Here is a 14,536-nt window from a genome sequence, read left to right on the forward strand (position 1 = left end):
AATACGAGACGGTGGTGGGATAGCAAAGCCTTGGGGTGGCTGGGCCACTTCAGAGAGGGTGTCAGGGAAGGCCTCTCTGAGGGGAGATGGTAGAGCTGAGGCCTGAAGCATCGGAGCGACCCAGCCATGCAGGGAGCTGGGGGAGGAATGTTCCAGACAGAGCGAACGGCAGGAAAGGCCTCCGAGGTGGAAGCAGACTTGGGATGTAGAAGGAACAGCAAGAAGGCTGGTGGGCTAGAGTTAGAGGGGCCAGGCTCCTATCTCCTTCCAAGCACACACGTGGGACTTAATCTCAGGACATGAATGGACACCTGTGTTAAAGGTTCCCAGAAGGTGATGGGACAGTTGAGAAATCTGCCAGATGTTTTATGACCAGAGCCCTGTCTTCCCAGAGCACGTGAGGCTCCCCCCGTGAGAGTGTTGCCTAACTACCTGCCCTAGCTGCCTTTTCGTGGCACCCTGGCTCTAGTTCATTATAAATCTATTGTTTTCTGCAATACTTTATATACGAATCTCTCTATCCCCATGACAATACAGGGGACTTTCCCTCTGTGCTCCGAGAGCCATCTTCCATCCTCAGGTGACAAGAGCTGTGGTGGGACAGCACGTCCTGTACCTGCCTGGATGGTGCACGACATTGCAGACACTCTTAGCCAATGAGTCCTCTCCTGAGCTGAAGATCTTCTGCAGCACTTGACTTTCCTTTTGCTATTGACTTTCTGCTCAAGACAATTAGGCTATGTTCCTGGTAAAGAGACTGGGTCTGTGACCTGGGCTAACCACGGTGAGAAGGGAGACAAGGATCTGCCTCACTTCCCAAAAGTCGGGCGGTTGAGATGACGTTGGCAGTTTTCAGGTGGCACAAAACCATGGTGGTGGTGGTGGGGGGGGCGAGGATCTCCTGTTCTGGTGGGGGGCTACAATCCCTTTTAGGTAAGAGCTTGTCGGAGAGATGAACTTTACGACCCCACTGAAGCTGAAATGTGGGGAGTTGGTAGGACATGTGCCCACGCATTGGATATCTCAAGGAGGTGCAGAGTTTTCCAGGGACGTTTCACTAAAAGTAGATCAGGAACAAGAAGGAAATTATGTGCCTTCACTAAGTAGAAGCTACGTCTATCAGTAATCACCAATCAGAGACGGCAGGGGGTCAAATAACCTTGTTCCTTCCGGTAATAAAGCAGCAGCCGAGTTCTCTGTCACACTTGGTTCTTAAAGTTCAGTGTGCATGTGATGAGAGACACTGATAATTCTGGTCCTTGTAATGGTGCTTTTTGCGGGAGGGAAGAAGCGAGAGGAAAGCTTTCTCCCAGGCTTAGCTGGAGGCCGATGTCCTTAAACAGAAAGCCAGGGGCATACGTACCCTGCAAGAGCTGCTATAGAGTAATTCAGGACTGGGGTGGGGTAGGGGCTCTTTAGAGTAAGACTTGTCTTCCAGGCCACAGAGGTGTCATCTGGAGTAGTAATTGCTGACAGGTTTCCTCCCTGCTACCAACTGGTTTTGTATCACTCAGGGCAATCGCCAGTGACTTAGCCCTGAAGAGGGGTGCGGAAGAGATAAAACGAGGAATGTTACGTGTGTGAGGGCATCACCCCCTAAAGGTCTCCCCTGCCAGCAGGTTCTAAGTGGTAGGGGCAGAAGTGACCACCACTGGCATTTTGGGTTTTGTGGTATGAAGAGTCTTTTAAATGAGAGGTACTGAACAGCCCTTCCTGGTAGCCATTCCTGCCACTGGAAGCCTGGTTGGCCGGAATGTGGGGAAGTGAGGTGGACTCTACCTGCAGGATGCTAGCTGTCAGGGCCTGGCTCCCACATGGGAATTCTAGAGCAGAGAGGACGGCAGAACGCCCTTCCAACTCCCTCCCATCTCCAGTCTGGCTGAAAGCAAAGAGCCTGAGGTGATCTTGGCCAAATGCCAGCCTGTGCTTCCTGGAGCCGCCTGAAGACCTCTCTTCTGGTTCATCCGTCACCTTCCCCTTTCATACTGTGGCTCTGGAAGCCCTGCACCCAGCTGGATGCAGGGCTGCTCAGGTGTGCCCCCAGGGGGCCAGCTAGCCCGGGGAGGCCCCTTCCGGCCTGGAAGGAACACAGCGGCAGGACCGCGGGGATGGGCTGATCAGGGAGCCACTCCACCTGGGGCTCTGCTGGGGGCTGTGGCCTCCCAGCTGAGAACTAACCACTGTGCTGACTCACCATGATTGTGGTTGAGAAAAACCCAGCAAGTTTGTGGCTCCCACGAGCTCAGGGGCTGTAAAATATAGGCCAGGGAGCCTCAGCCGGAAAGGGCTTCAGTAAGTGAGAAACCAACCTTTTTTCTGCCCCCTCCACACGTCTCTTTTATGCTATGGAGTTACAAGGGGCCCTAGAGGACCCTAGAGGGCATTTCCCGCTCTAGTCCCTCGGGGGACTGTGAACCAGGTCTGGAAATGGGCTGAAGGACAGGAGCAGCAACCAGGCCTGTGTCCAAGGCTCTCGGGACTTGTCGTTCTTTCTGCTGTGGCCGAACCTGGATCTAGCAGGTTCCTCCATCTCAGTCCTTTGGCGAACTCCTCAGCTTCCCAGAGAATTGAAATGACCCTCTCCAGAGACCTCCAGCAAACTCCAGACCAGGCTGCAGCCTGCATGATTCAGGGGCGAGGGCCCGGGAGCCAAGGAGGTGAATGGGGTAGGGGTAGGGGTACAGTTCATATTGCATTTTATGTGTGCCGCAGACAGATGTCCCTGAGGTGCCGCAGACAGATGTCCCCCTGTGCTGCCCCCAGCTCAGCTTTCTCCCTAGCCCGAAGCCCCTGATGCTGGCATCTGAAACCAGCACCTAGCACTGTGCCTGGCCCATTAAGGCACTCAATCAAATCTTGTTGAATACATAATGCTATGGTAGGCAGCATAATGGCTACCCAAAGACATTCATATCCTACTCCCCAGGACCTGCAAATATGTTACCTGACTTGGCAAAAGAGGGGTTTTGCAGGTGTGATTAGCGTTGTGGACCTTGAGATGGAGAGATTATCCTGGACGATCGAGTGGGCCCATTCTAATCACAGGAGTCCTTAAACGCAGACAACCTTTCCTGGGTATGCCCAGAGAGAGAATTGCGAGTGTGGAAGAAGGTCAAGGAGAGGGTAATGTGAGAGGGACTTGATGCCCCATTGGTTCTGAGATGTCTGGGGCCACGTGAATGAACAGAGAGCCCTCTAGGAGCTAAGGGTGACCCCAGCTGACAGCCAGCAAGGAAACGGGGACCTCAGTCCCACAACCCCATGGAACTGCCAACACCCGAATAAGTAAAGAAATGGACTCTCCCTTAGAGCCTCCACAAAGGGACAGCCCTGCTGATGCCTCGATTTTAGCCCCGGGAGCCTCGTAGGACTTCCGGCCCACAGAACTATGACATAATATGTTTGTGCTTTAAGCTCTTTATGTTATGGTAATTTGTTATAGCAGCAACAGAAAACTCATACGAATGGCTACAGAGTGGAATGTGTTTTATAAATGAATATAATTTTCTTGCCTTTGGCACCCCAATTTCCTTGGGAGCAGCCAGTGTTAGAGAAGCCCCTTTGCATGGCTGGCCATGTGCCGGCGGTAGGGAGGGCATCCTTCCTTCTGGTCCTGTACCTTTCTTGGCACATCTGAGTTTACTTCTCTGCTGGTATTGTTGCTGGCATCGCCACCCGCCTGGCCCCTGGGAGAGATGTTGCTAGAGGCTGGCCTTTTCAGGAAGCACATAGGACCTCCTACTGCTTCTCGTACTCTCTGCTGCTTCACAGAGGCAGCCCCTGGCCCCTTACTCCAGGCTGACGGCCCTCACACAGCCCCCATGCGCCTGTTCTTTCCTTCAAGGGTCCTCCCGGGGCTGGCGAGTTGTCTCAGTTTGTAGCTAAGGCCTCCAGATCACGCTGTGTCCGAGCAAACTCACGGCTCTCCTCCACCACACTTCACCCCAGGGAAGCCCGGAAATGACCTCCCACCTGACCACACCTTGCCCTCTCCCCACCTTCTCCCTCCTCATGACCCAGCGGCAGATGTGTCTCTTGTGGCTGCTGCTTAGGGAATTCTAGCTGGGGTGGTGGTGGGGGGAAACGTACGATCTCTCCTCTTAGATGCTTTGTGTGGAGTCCTGCTTATTTCCTCCCTTCCCCCCACCCCACTTGGGACAGGGCCTGAGGGCTGCTGGTGGTGGTGGTGGTGATGAGAGTGGCAGGGGAGAAGCTACAGGCCCCTTCCTATTAGCTCTTCTTTCAAACCTTTCTCTCCCTCTCCTCCTTAGCCTCTTGTCCAGCTCACACTCCGGCAGGGAGAAAAGTAGAGAAGCTGTTCCTGTTCACATAGCCTGTGATCCCCAGTGGTTATTGACTCACAGCTGGGGCAGCGCCCTCTGAATCTAGCAGGTTTTTTTTTTTTTTTTTTTTTTTTTTGAGGTACGCGGGCCTCTCACTGTTGCGGCCTCTGCCATTGCGGAGCACAGGCTCCGGACGCGCAGGCTCAGCGGCCATGGCTCACGGGCCCAGCCGCTCCGCGGCATGTGGGATCTTCCCGGACCGGGGCACGAACCCGTGTCCCCTGCATCGGCAGGCGGACTCTCAACCACTGCGCCACCAGGGAAGCCCTGAATCTAGCAGTTTGGTCTAGCCTCGAGTGTCTTCCTTTTGAGCAGTCTTTGTGGGGTTGGGAGCAGAGAAAGAGAAAGAATGAGTAATTTGATTTCTCAGGTTCTTTGTGGTGTCTTAACGTCAGCAGGGCAGCTGCTCATGGCCTCTGTCTCCTCAGGCCCATCTAAGGTCTCAAGGCCTTGCTTCCTATGCGCCTCAGTTTCCCTATTCTAGGCCAGAAGGAATTTGTGGTATAAAAGAAGTCCAGTCCTGATAGAAGATGGTTGAGACTTTCAGCCTTCAGTCTCCTCTGAGCTCATTATTCAGTCCGTTTCCTCAGGTCCATGGTGGCCTGTGGGGATGGACCCGTTAAATGCCTGGACTTGCTGTTCTAGGAGCCTCCTTAGGTTTCTGTGGAGACAAGCCCTGGCTCTGATTTACACTTTGGGCCTGTAAAGACTCTTATCAAACTTAGAGTCAGAACTACAAAGACCAAACAGAGCCCCTCAAGGTTCCTTTTGCGGTTACCCAGAAGAGGGGAACCGGCCAGTCTTGGGTTACAGACAACCGAGGGCAGTTATTCCAGGTCAGTCACTGCCCCCTGGCCCAGTTCCCCTCCAGCAGGACCTCCGAGAGGTTCCTCTTTGGGTGGTGAGAACGTCACTTTTAGGTGAGATCAACACGGGCAAAATAGTGAGGTCTGTCTCCAGGCCGCTGTCTTTTCTGGGGTCCAGGGAAAATGGCTGCAGCTTCCAGCTTGGAGGGCCTTGATGAGGAAGGACCTTGCGCCTCTGGCGACCTCCGTTTACTGGTGCTGACTGTGCCCCAGACATGGTGCTAGGCTCTCTGTGAGCACCATCTCCCTTCATCCCACAGCAATCTGAGGAGGGAGATGCTCTCATCACTCCCAGGAGAGGAAGGTGGGATTTCTTGGGAATCAGCCTGGGCTTATGGTAACAGTCAGAGTGCTGGGTTTCAATCCCCAACCTCTCACTCTGTGGTTTTGGATGAGATATATACTTGCTCTGAAATTCAGCTTTCTTATCTGTAAAATGGGGTAACGATTACCGGATTCATATACAGTTGTAAGGATTACAGGAAATAAAATCCACGAAGTTGCCTGTACCGAACAGGTGATTGATACGTGTCCTCTGCCCCCACTCCTCAAACACAGAGCAAAGTTTTGGCGTGGGCTGCACATAATCTCAGGGCTGACAACAGACTCAACCAAAAACAGTTGGACAGAGTCCCATCCAGTGATGTCTAAAGGCTCTAAACAGGAGAATTTACGAACATTACCAGGGGCTCAGTCCTACCAGTGAGTACCCTTACCCTATCTCCCCTCCCTCACCCCAAGGGACTGGGCTCCATCAGGGGAGGGCCAACAAGAGACTCCTTTGCCTTCCAACACTGTCTTACCTGTCTCTGGGATTGTACATCTTTCTCACTAATTTTTGGATGTGGTCAATTTAGTTTTTGCTAACCTTTCAGTGAAACAATATCTAATGGCATTCCTTTCCATTTTCCACATGCTGTATTCCCCGTGACTCCATTTTCTTCAGGGATGATTTTTGGCCTTTATTTTTCCACCAACAGGCCTAGTTAAGCAAGTTTCATCCCATGGTTCATCCTGCACCCCCAGACTACTTGGACAGTGCAAGACCCTGTCACGCTGGTCACGTTGAGAGTGAAGCTGCCACCTAGTGGTCACTGGAGGTGTGACTGCCTTGCCATGAGCTCTCCTGTGACTGGTATCTGAAAAAAATGTAGTTAATAGTTTTCTTTTAAACTAACCTAGAAGCTGTGGAGTGAATCAGACCAAGCAATGTAACTGTTTCAAAGCCTTATCGGAAAGAGGCTGAGTGTATATGAATATTTTCAAATCAAAATGATTCGTGAAACAAAAATCAGATTGACAGGTTTTGACCAGCGGGCCAAACTAAGATACATTTTTTCTTTGACTAAACTTAAGCCCAAATGAAGTCCCACAAAGACAAAACAAGCAAACCAGCCAACAAGCCACCCAAACCAACCAACTCAACAACAGCAAAAGGAATAACTTTTTTTTTCCCCCCAGTAACCCAGTACACATCTACCAAGTGCTGGGGTGGCTGTGGTCACCACCCAGAAGTTTAGTGGGCACTGAAGCAGCTCATCACAATACACTGTGGTGACTTAAAACCAGGTGAAGGAGAATGCACTGGGAGACCACAAGGAAGATCTACTAACTCTACAGAGCAGTGGAATTTGAGTTGAGTCATCAACGAATATTCGATTTTGTCAGGTAGGAGGGATAGAGGCAGGAAGCGATTCCACCCGACTGAAGGAAGGGCACATGCAAGGCCCAGAGGGGTGGAAGAGAAGGGCGAGTTCAGGTGTTGGTGGGATGAGTAGTGTGGCTGAAAAATATAATTCAGCCTAAAGCCTTGTGCCAACAGTGCATTTGTTGACTGCCTATTTTATGTATTTATTGGCTACCTATTTTTTTTCAAAGTAGACAAAAGTATGAGACACTGAGAAATTTAGAAATTTAAGACGGCGTGGAAGCATGTTGTAAAGATGTCAATTCTCTCCACTCATAGTTTATAGATTTAAAACAAACCCAATAAAAATCCTATCAGGTATTTTTTTTGTTTTTTTGTTTTTGGTGCAAATGGACGAGCTACTTCTAAATTTCATTTAGAAATGCAAGGGGCCGAGGATAGCCAAGACTATCTTGAAAAAGAAGAACAAACTGCAAGCCTTATATTACCAGATAAAGACTTAATAAAGCTAAATTAAGGAATCATTAGAAAACTAGCAGTATCTACTAAAAATGAACATACACGCACCTTCTGATCCAGCAATTCCATTCCCAGGTATGTGCCCAAACAAAAATGCATAGATATTTAATAGAAATTTATACTACATCATTCAAAGGAGCACTATTCATAATAGCTCTAGACTGTGACTATTCAAATGCCCATCAACATGGTGATGTCTTTGCAATACGGAATTCCATTTAGCGACAAGAATGAATGATTTACAAGTACACATAACCCTACGGATGCATTTCACAAACATTAACAAAGAAGCCAGAATACACACTGTACAATTCCCATTAATAAAGTACAAAAATGGGCAAAACTAACTGTGGCGTTTGATTGCATTACTAGCTCTGATTCTTCATCTTTCCTGATATCCTTGCCCTTTGCCATGTGACCGCAGCTCCTCTCATTAAGGATGTGGCTCACATTTCCCCAACAGGGCCAGGACAAGGGTGAGACAAGTAAGGCATTTAATTACCCTGGACACAAAATTTAAGGGGTCCCCAAAACCCTCAGTAATCAAGAAAAAGATTTTAATGAAATGTTTTTTAAACAAATCAAAATTAATGCCAAAAAAACCCCATGGTGAACAAAATATCAACATTTCCAATCAGGAAATTGACCCTGCACCTGTAACAACTACTAGAGTATTCAGAAAACCTGTGTAGTTATTTATTTTGAACTCTACCCACAATTATATATAAGAAAACACTTCGTGTTATTTGGATCATTATTTTTAAACCCTATTAGGCCCAGACAAAATCAAAACGTAAGAATATTTTCTGAACCAGCATTTCATTTGCTTTGAGTTTTTGCTAAATTCATCTTTACAGTTAGCTTTAAACTGGCCTCATTTCAATGAAAAGAATATTTTTTATGATCGTTGTTTTTTCAACCATAAGTTTACTGCTAACAAGTGTAAGATCAGAAAGCATGACTTTTCTATGCACAGAAATTAGATGCAATTATCATTCAGCATTGATTGTTTGAGGAGCAATTCCTCACCCAGCTGTCAACCAACTCTATCATCTATTGACCCACCATCTATCGTTCTTCATTCCGGATGGGAAGAAACTCAGCAACTAATTAGAAATGTGACTGCTATGGTTTCCCTGCTGTGGAAACTTCCTTCTCCTTTGAGCTGGGTAGGATTGATTCTGAGTTGGGTGGGAATGGGAAGATCTTGTCATCGATTTGATGTCAGAGAAAGTAAGGTTGAGATAAAATGGAAAGGTATGTATCTAAATAATAGCACTTGTGATTTCTTCCTGCAGCTCCCAAAGGGATAACATCTATTTGCTTTTCCAAAAGACGTACATATGTTGTGTTCTTTCTGGAGAAAATAAATTTCTCTTTAGTGTCAAATTTTCTACCTAGTCCAGGTGCCCCCCCAACCCTGGCCCTGACAGTGCTGTGCCACACTTTCTACAGCAGAGGAGGGCCGGGCACAGTGCCAAGAACTGTATCATATCTTTTTTTTTTTTTTTCAAATGAAGATACTGAAGCTAAGAGACGTTGTCTCACTTGCCCAAAGTCACACAGCGAGAAATGAGCAGAGCTCACGTTGAAGCCAGCTGTCAGACTCTGGAGCATGTGCTCTTAATCACCAAAAGCTGCTTTCAAATTGTATCATAAACTCACAATTTGAAAGGAGCCGTGATAAATCCTCTTTTACAGTGAATAATTATTTTATAAACAGGGCTACCTCTCCCTAATTTATGGCTAGTGTAAATCCATATGTTTATATACATCAGGTGTGCTTGATGTGGGGAGGGGCATACCTATAGTATGAGTTTATAATAAATGAGCTCATTCTGAGACTAATGACTTAGAGCACGTGCTTGTAGATTGATTAACGGGACTAAAGTCAACGTCTCATAGCTTAGCAGAGACTCTGGAGAGAAATGGAATAAAATGCAAATAGTGTTCTGTGAAACTGACTACTGGTACACACGTAAGCTACTCAAATGTTTTCACTGATGGGAAAAACAACAATGATATTTCTGGTTATAAAGCTTCTTTCTGTTCGGCCCCTTCTGTGCTTCCTGTTTGTAGTAGACTTCCTCCTCCCCTTGTCCTCCCCCACCAGCGTGAACAAGAGCAGAACTGGAGAAGGTTTTAGTAGATCATTCAACAGACCCCCCTCCCTGAGCTTCTCTGACTGTCAAAACACTTTAGCTTTCAGGAGGCCATGATCTTCAGTACCTGGTTTTTTTTTTGTTGTTTGTTTGTTTGTTTGTTGTGCGGTACGTGGGCCTCTCACTGCTGTGGCCTCTCCTGCTGCGGAGCACAGGCTCTGGACGCGCAAGCTCAGCGGACATGGCTCACGGGCCCAGCCGCTCCGCGGCATGTGGGATCCTCCCGGACCAGGGCACGAACCCGTGTCCCCTGCATCGGCAGGCGGACTCTCAACCACTGCACCACCAGGGAAGCCCTTCAGTACCTGTTTTAAAGTCTATCCCACTCTGCTCCCTGGGAAACTCACAGAGCGCCCCCCCACACCCCCCTGCATCTACAAACAGCCTTTCCTTGTTCACTGTCAGAAGGGTTAGTTGTGAGATTTCCAGGATATGGTGGGAAATCTAGAGGTTTCTTCAAGTCCCATAATTCCTGCTCTGCTTCCTGCCCACTTGAGAAGGTATTTCTGCGGAGACCATTCTGGGCTCACATTCCTCCCTCGGTCACAACAAAGAGGTCAGGGCCAAAAGGATTCTTTGAGTGCACTTGACATCCCTGTTGAGGCTGTCTATTCTCTTTTGTGATCTCTATCCTTAGGAATTGCAGTTTCTATTTTAAACAAAGTGCTCGTTCTCATCGCAGACGGTGACGACACCCCCTGCTCCTTAACCAAATCGGTCACTATTTACGAGTTTCCATTGTGGGCAAAGTACTATTCTAGGTGCATCAGGGTATGAAAAGATGAGAATGCAGGTCTGTCCTCTGGGCAGACTGGAATCTGTCAGATGGGGAATTAGAACACACACCGCCCGATCTACTCCAGTACTGTGATATGTGGGCTCTGATGAGGGATGTGAGAGTGGGATAAACTCAAGAGGTGTGACAGGCGAATTCTGATGAGGGGATACAGGGTGGCCTTTTCTTGGAAGTGGGATTCATGGGCCACTTTGAAGAAAACATGCCTCCTTTCAATGCCCATCTTAGTTCTGGCATTTATTAATTCGCTCCATATTTGCCCCAAGCGCATTTAATGAACCTTCCAACCGCCAGCCTTGCGCCACTAGCTCATTGCCACAGCTAATGTTCCACAGTCACCCAGACAGTTCTTGGACCAGAAGGGTTTCCTTCTTGGGTAACTGTGCACCCCACTCCCCAACATCCAAGACATTTTTCTTCCTGGACTTAGATTTTGGTGAATATTAAAATGATCTTAACTTTCACAGTTCATAGAGAAAAGATTTGGGAAGAAAGCAGTCATAGATTATATACAAGTTGCGCTATTTCTTCATTTGAAAACAGTCTGCCCCAAAGAAGCTCAGTTAAATATTAGCAAACTTTTGTAGTAAAGCGCGCTTACCTTTGACGATCTGGAGCTGAAGCTACGTCTCTTGAAAGCAGCGCAGGACTGACAAGGCAGGGATTTTTATCGAGTCTGTGTTCCTTTCTCAATCAGATACAGCTGTGACCCTCCAGGGGTCACAATTGTGAACTTGTGAGCTGGTTACTTTTAGAATCACCTGGGCAGCATTTTGAACCTGCAATTTCTTGAGTTCCAGACCGAGAGTTTCTGTTGCAGTAGATCTGAGAATAAGGATGAGAAATTTATTTTTAAAAAGCTCTCTGAGGTTTTCTGTATAAGCCAGGTTTGGAGGTGACTGTTGTAGGGACTGTGTGATTGGCATGTTAAATTCCTGGTGATTAGTGATACTGGATTAATGCTCCCCCATGATTCCAGTTTCAGGGGTCCTTACACACATGATCTACAGCTGATTTAGGAGAGAAAAAGAATGGTTTGTTGGGCAAGGTTGATAGTGGTCACCATGTGTGAGTTGGCTGCACTTGGTTTTTTTCCATATGGGAGAACGTCTCCTGTGAGTATGATACACCATCACAAAGTGGGGTTGCGCATACAACACATAATATTAAGTGACACTAGAACAATCAATCAATCATTTGTTGCCATCTTTATACATCCCACTTTTCCTCATTCCTTTCATTTTATATGCTTGTGATCATAACTGATACTCTACTTTTATCATCCTGTTAGTATCTTCCTGGAAGTTTTCTCACATTGTTACAGAGGCTTTTTTCATTTTCCTTTTGAACACTTGTATGTTCTTGCCCGCTTTTAGCGTATCTGAGTGTACACCACATTGGTTATTTTTAATACTTGCACCAATCAATGTCCTGGGGATTTCTGAGAAGGCCATGCTCACACTTCCATATTTTGGGGATTGTTCATCGACACCACTGTTGGCTCGATGTACTTTCATGTCCGGAAAGTCTCTCTTAGAAGTGCTCAGCTGTTCCCTGACGCCTCTCACTCTCAGTGTAATGCATAAGACGGACCAGGAGATGGCGCTGTGGGTCAACTTTTCCCGCACATCCTGCACTGCAGGTGGTTTTCCTAGAGAACCCAGGCGAATTATCCCGAGATAAAGCTTTCATTCCTTTCCTACTGGGGCTAATGAACTGTTCAAATCTGCAAGCTAAATGAAATCTTTAAAATTAAAAAAAATTAACTTTTAGCTGGGCATGAAAGATGACAATGGACTGACTTGGAAACCTGCTCTGAAGACATCAGATCTGAACTTCACACTGAACTTGAACTAGGACGAAGTAGTGAGTTGAGTGTTTACTGGTAGCTTCCAGTTGTTAAGAAACAGGTCAGAGAAAATTTTGAGGAAGGCTAGAGGCCAATCTGGGGCTTCCTGCTACCCTAAGAGAAGCACGGAGAAATGACTGCAATATAAATGGAGCTCTAAAAATACATATATTTTATGCTTTCCTTGGTTTAACCCTGAAAATGTTGCGCAAAAGTTGCTATCTACAAAATTAGCATAAGAAAACCATCTGATGCCAAGGGCCATAGGATTTTGCCCAAGCCCTTTGTAACCACTAAAGCAGTTGGCTCACTTCCCTAGGCATTCTGAGAAAATGCTAACAGGGTGTTTGGCTTTCCTCTTGTGTATTTATAACTTCTTCTGGTATTTGTAGTTAGAATGTGGCCTGCTGGAATGGATTTTCCTTTCCTATTTGCATGTAAATAACATGACCATGACCCTGTAAATTTCCCACAGGCCATTTTAGACATAGGGTGTTGTGATCCCAGAGGTGGGGGTCTCTGCATCATCACTAAGAGTGTCTAAGCCAATTAGCTCAGTTGGTTTGAGCATGGCTGTAAGACATCCAAGGTCACAGGAGTCATCTGTGGCAAGACCAGCCAAGTTAGAGGAGAGAGAGCCTGTGTATTCCCGGCACCAAGAGGAATGTGCTCTAACCCAGGCAAAATGTGAGTTATTGGTAACATGGAAAAATATAATGCGCATGGCTCAGTGTCCCTTGATGGTTAACAGAACAGGCACTCAACTCAGTGATGTCGTCATCAACAGCAGATTCCTTTTTGTCTATACAGGGCAACCGCCTTCCTAAGAATAAAGTTGTTTGAGCCAGTGGTTCCGGACTCAGAGTTTTTATTTTGCGACTCTTTCCACAACTCCCTATGTCTCCTAAATTTTTTACCCTCACACGCAATTAGGAAGAAATGGAAAGATGACTCTGCTTGTGGACAGAATCAGGAAACAGTTTAACAGAGGGGATGATTCTCCCACTCGAGGGCCCCCACCAGCTGCACAATTTTAGGGAAACCGTGCAAAACGGGTTTCTCATCATTTTTGCCGGCTTTCTGCTGTGTCTCTCTGTTGGCCACTATGAGCCAGATGTGTACTTGAGATGTGTAGCTGTTTTCTTGGGAAGCAAAATCTCATCTGAAACAGGAAATGGATTTTTCAGATAAAGGATAAATATTTGTGGTCGAGATGGAGAAGAAAGTCTTTCTGAGCTGAGTTTCTCCTGCTGGCTGGTTGAATGTCTGGCACGTCGTAAGAGCTCACGTTCATTACTAAGGGACAGGCTCTGTACTAAGCACAATTTCAGTTCTACTTCTTTTAATCCTCACAAAACCTTGTGAAGTAGGTACTGTTATGATCTGCATTTTTAAGGATGAGGAAATAGGCTCTTAAAGATGAGATGAATTCCCTGGGGTTCCCTGTTAGTAAATGGCAGAGCCATAATTTGAACCCAGGCCATATAATTCCAAGGGCCTACATGTTCTTAAATACTATCCTATCCTATTTGGCCTATAGCTTATCAGAGACAATCTAATTACAATCTGAATCCTTTTTTTTTTTCCCCCGAACAGGATGATATTCTTGTAACTCTGTACTTGGGGAGGAGGCCCAGCTTCTGTGTTCATATATGCCTCCTTCCATATGTCTCTTCAATAGGCTGCAGGTATGTAGTGAGGTTAGGAATCCCAGGTTCAGTGTGCCTGATTTTGATTAAGTCCTGTGTGTGTTTAACATCTCTCCTTGGAACGGGAGGCTACCTTTCCTCTACTGTTCTCAGCTTGGGACTGTGTCAAAAACTTTGACAACAAGAAAAGACTCATTCGGTATCCTGTTACAGTGGAATACCCCACTCATTTTAGTGCTCAACAAAATGAAAGTCCTAGGGTTAATAGGAAATACCCTCCTGACTGGGCATGTAAGTAATCCACCTATTGTTCCTTGAGCATATTCTCTGGCATTTCATCCATTCAAAGTATTTCCTTTATCTCTGGCAATATATACACTACTCTTGCAAAGGAAAATTCTTCCATAAGTAATTATCAAGAGGATAAAAATTTCTGCCTACCATTTAGACATGCAACGTTAAAGCAAAACATAAACAAGGATTGGTTTTTAATGTTTACCTTGGACACATGCTTTTAAAAGTTTAGAACCTTGGAGGTTCATTGTTATCTCCCTGCAGAGGCCTTCCTCCCTAGGAGTATCTGCCTTGGGAAGACAGTGTGGCACTTTGCTACAGGGACTTGGATAAAGGTCATGCCATCATAGATAGAGGAAGTTTCCTAGAAGTTGGATTTGAGTTGGGCCTTGAAGGAAGTGCAGAATTTG

The 14,536-nt window shown here is 46.7% G+C and overlaps 1 long non-coding RNA gene across 1 annotated transcript in view; it reads right to left on the reverse strand.

The window, feature by feature from the left end:
* LOC113607992 (uncharacterized) overlaps nucleotides 1–14,536 on the reverse strand; it is a 665,100-nt gene that overhangs the window by 87,207 nt on the left and 563,357 nt on the right. Inside the window, exon 6 of the long non-coding RNA XR_003428175.1 lies at nucleotides 10,936–11,159. This is a non-coding gene — a long non-coding RNA (uncharacterized LOC113607992). The remainder of the gene's footprint in view (nucleotides 1–10,935; nucleotides 11,160–14,536) is intronic.

This window comes from Aethalodelphis obliquidens, unplaced genomic scaffold (assembly GCF_003676395.1).
Source record: "Aethalodelphis obliquidens isolate GAN/ISIS:26980383/991018 unplaced genomic scaffold, ASM367639v1 scaffold51, whole genome shotgun sequence".
Lineage (NCBI taxonomy): Eukaryota > Metazoa > Chordata > Mammalia > Artiodactyla > Delphinidae > Aethalodelphis > Aethalodelphis obliquidens.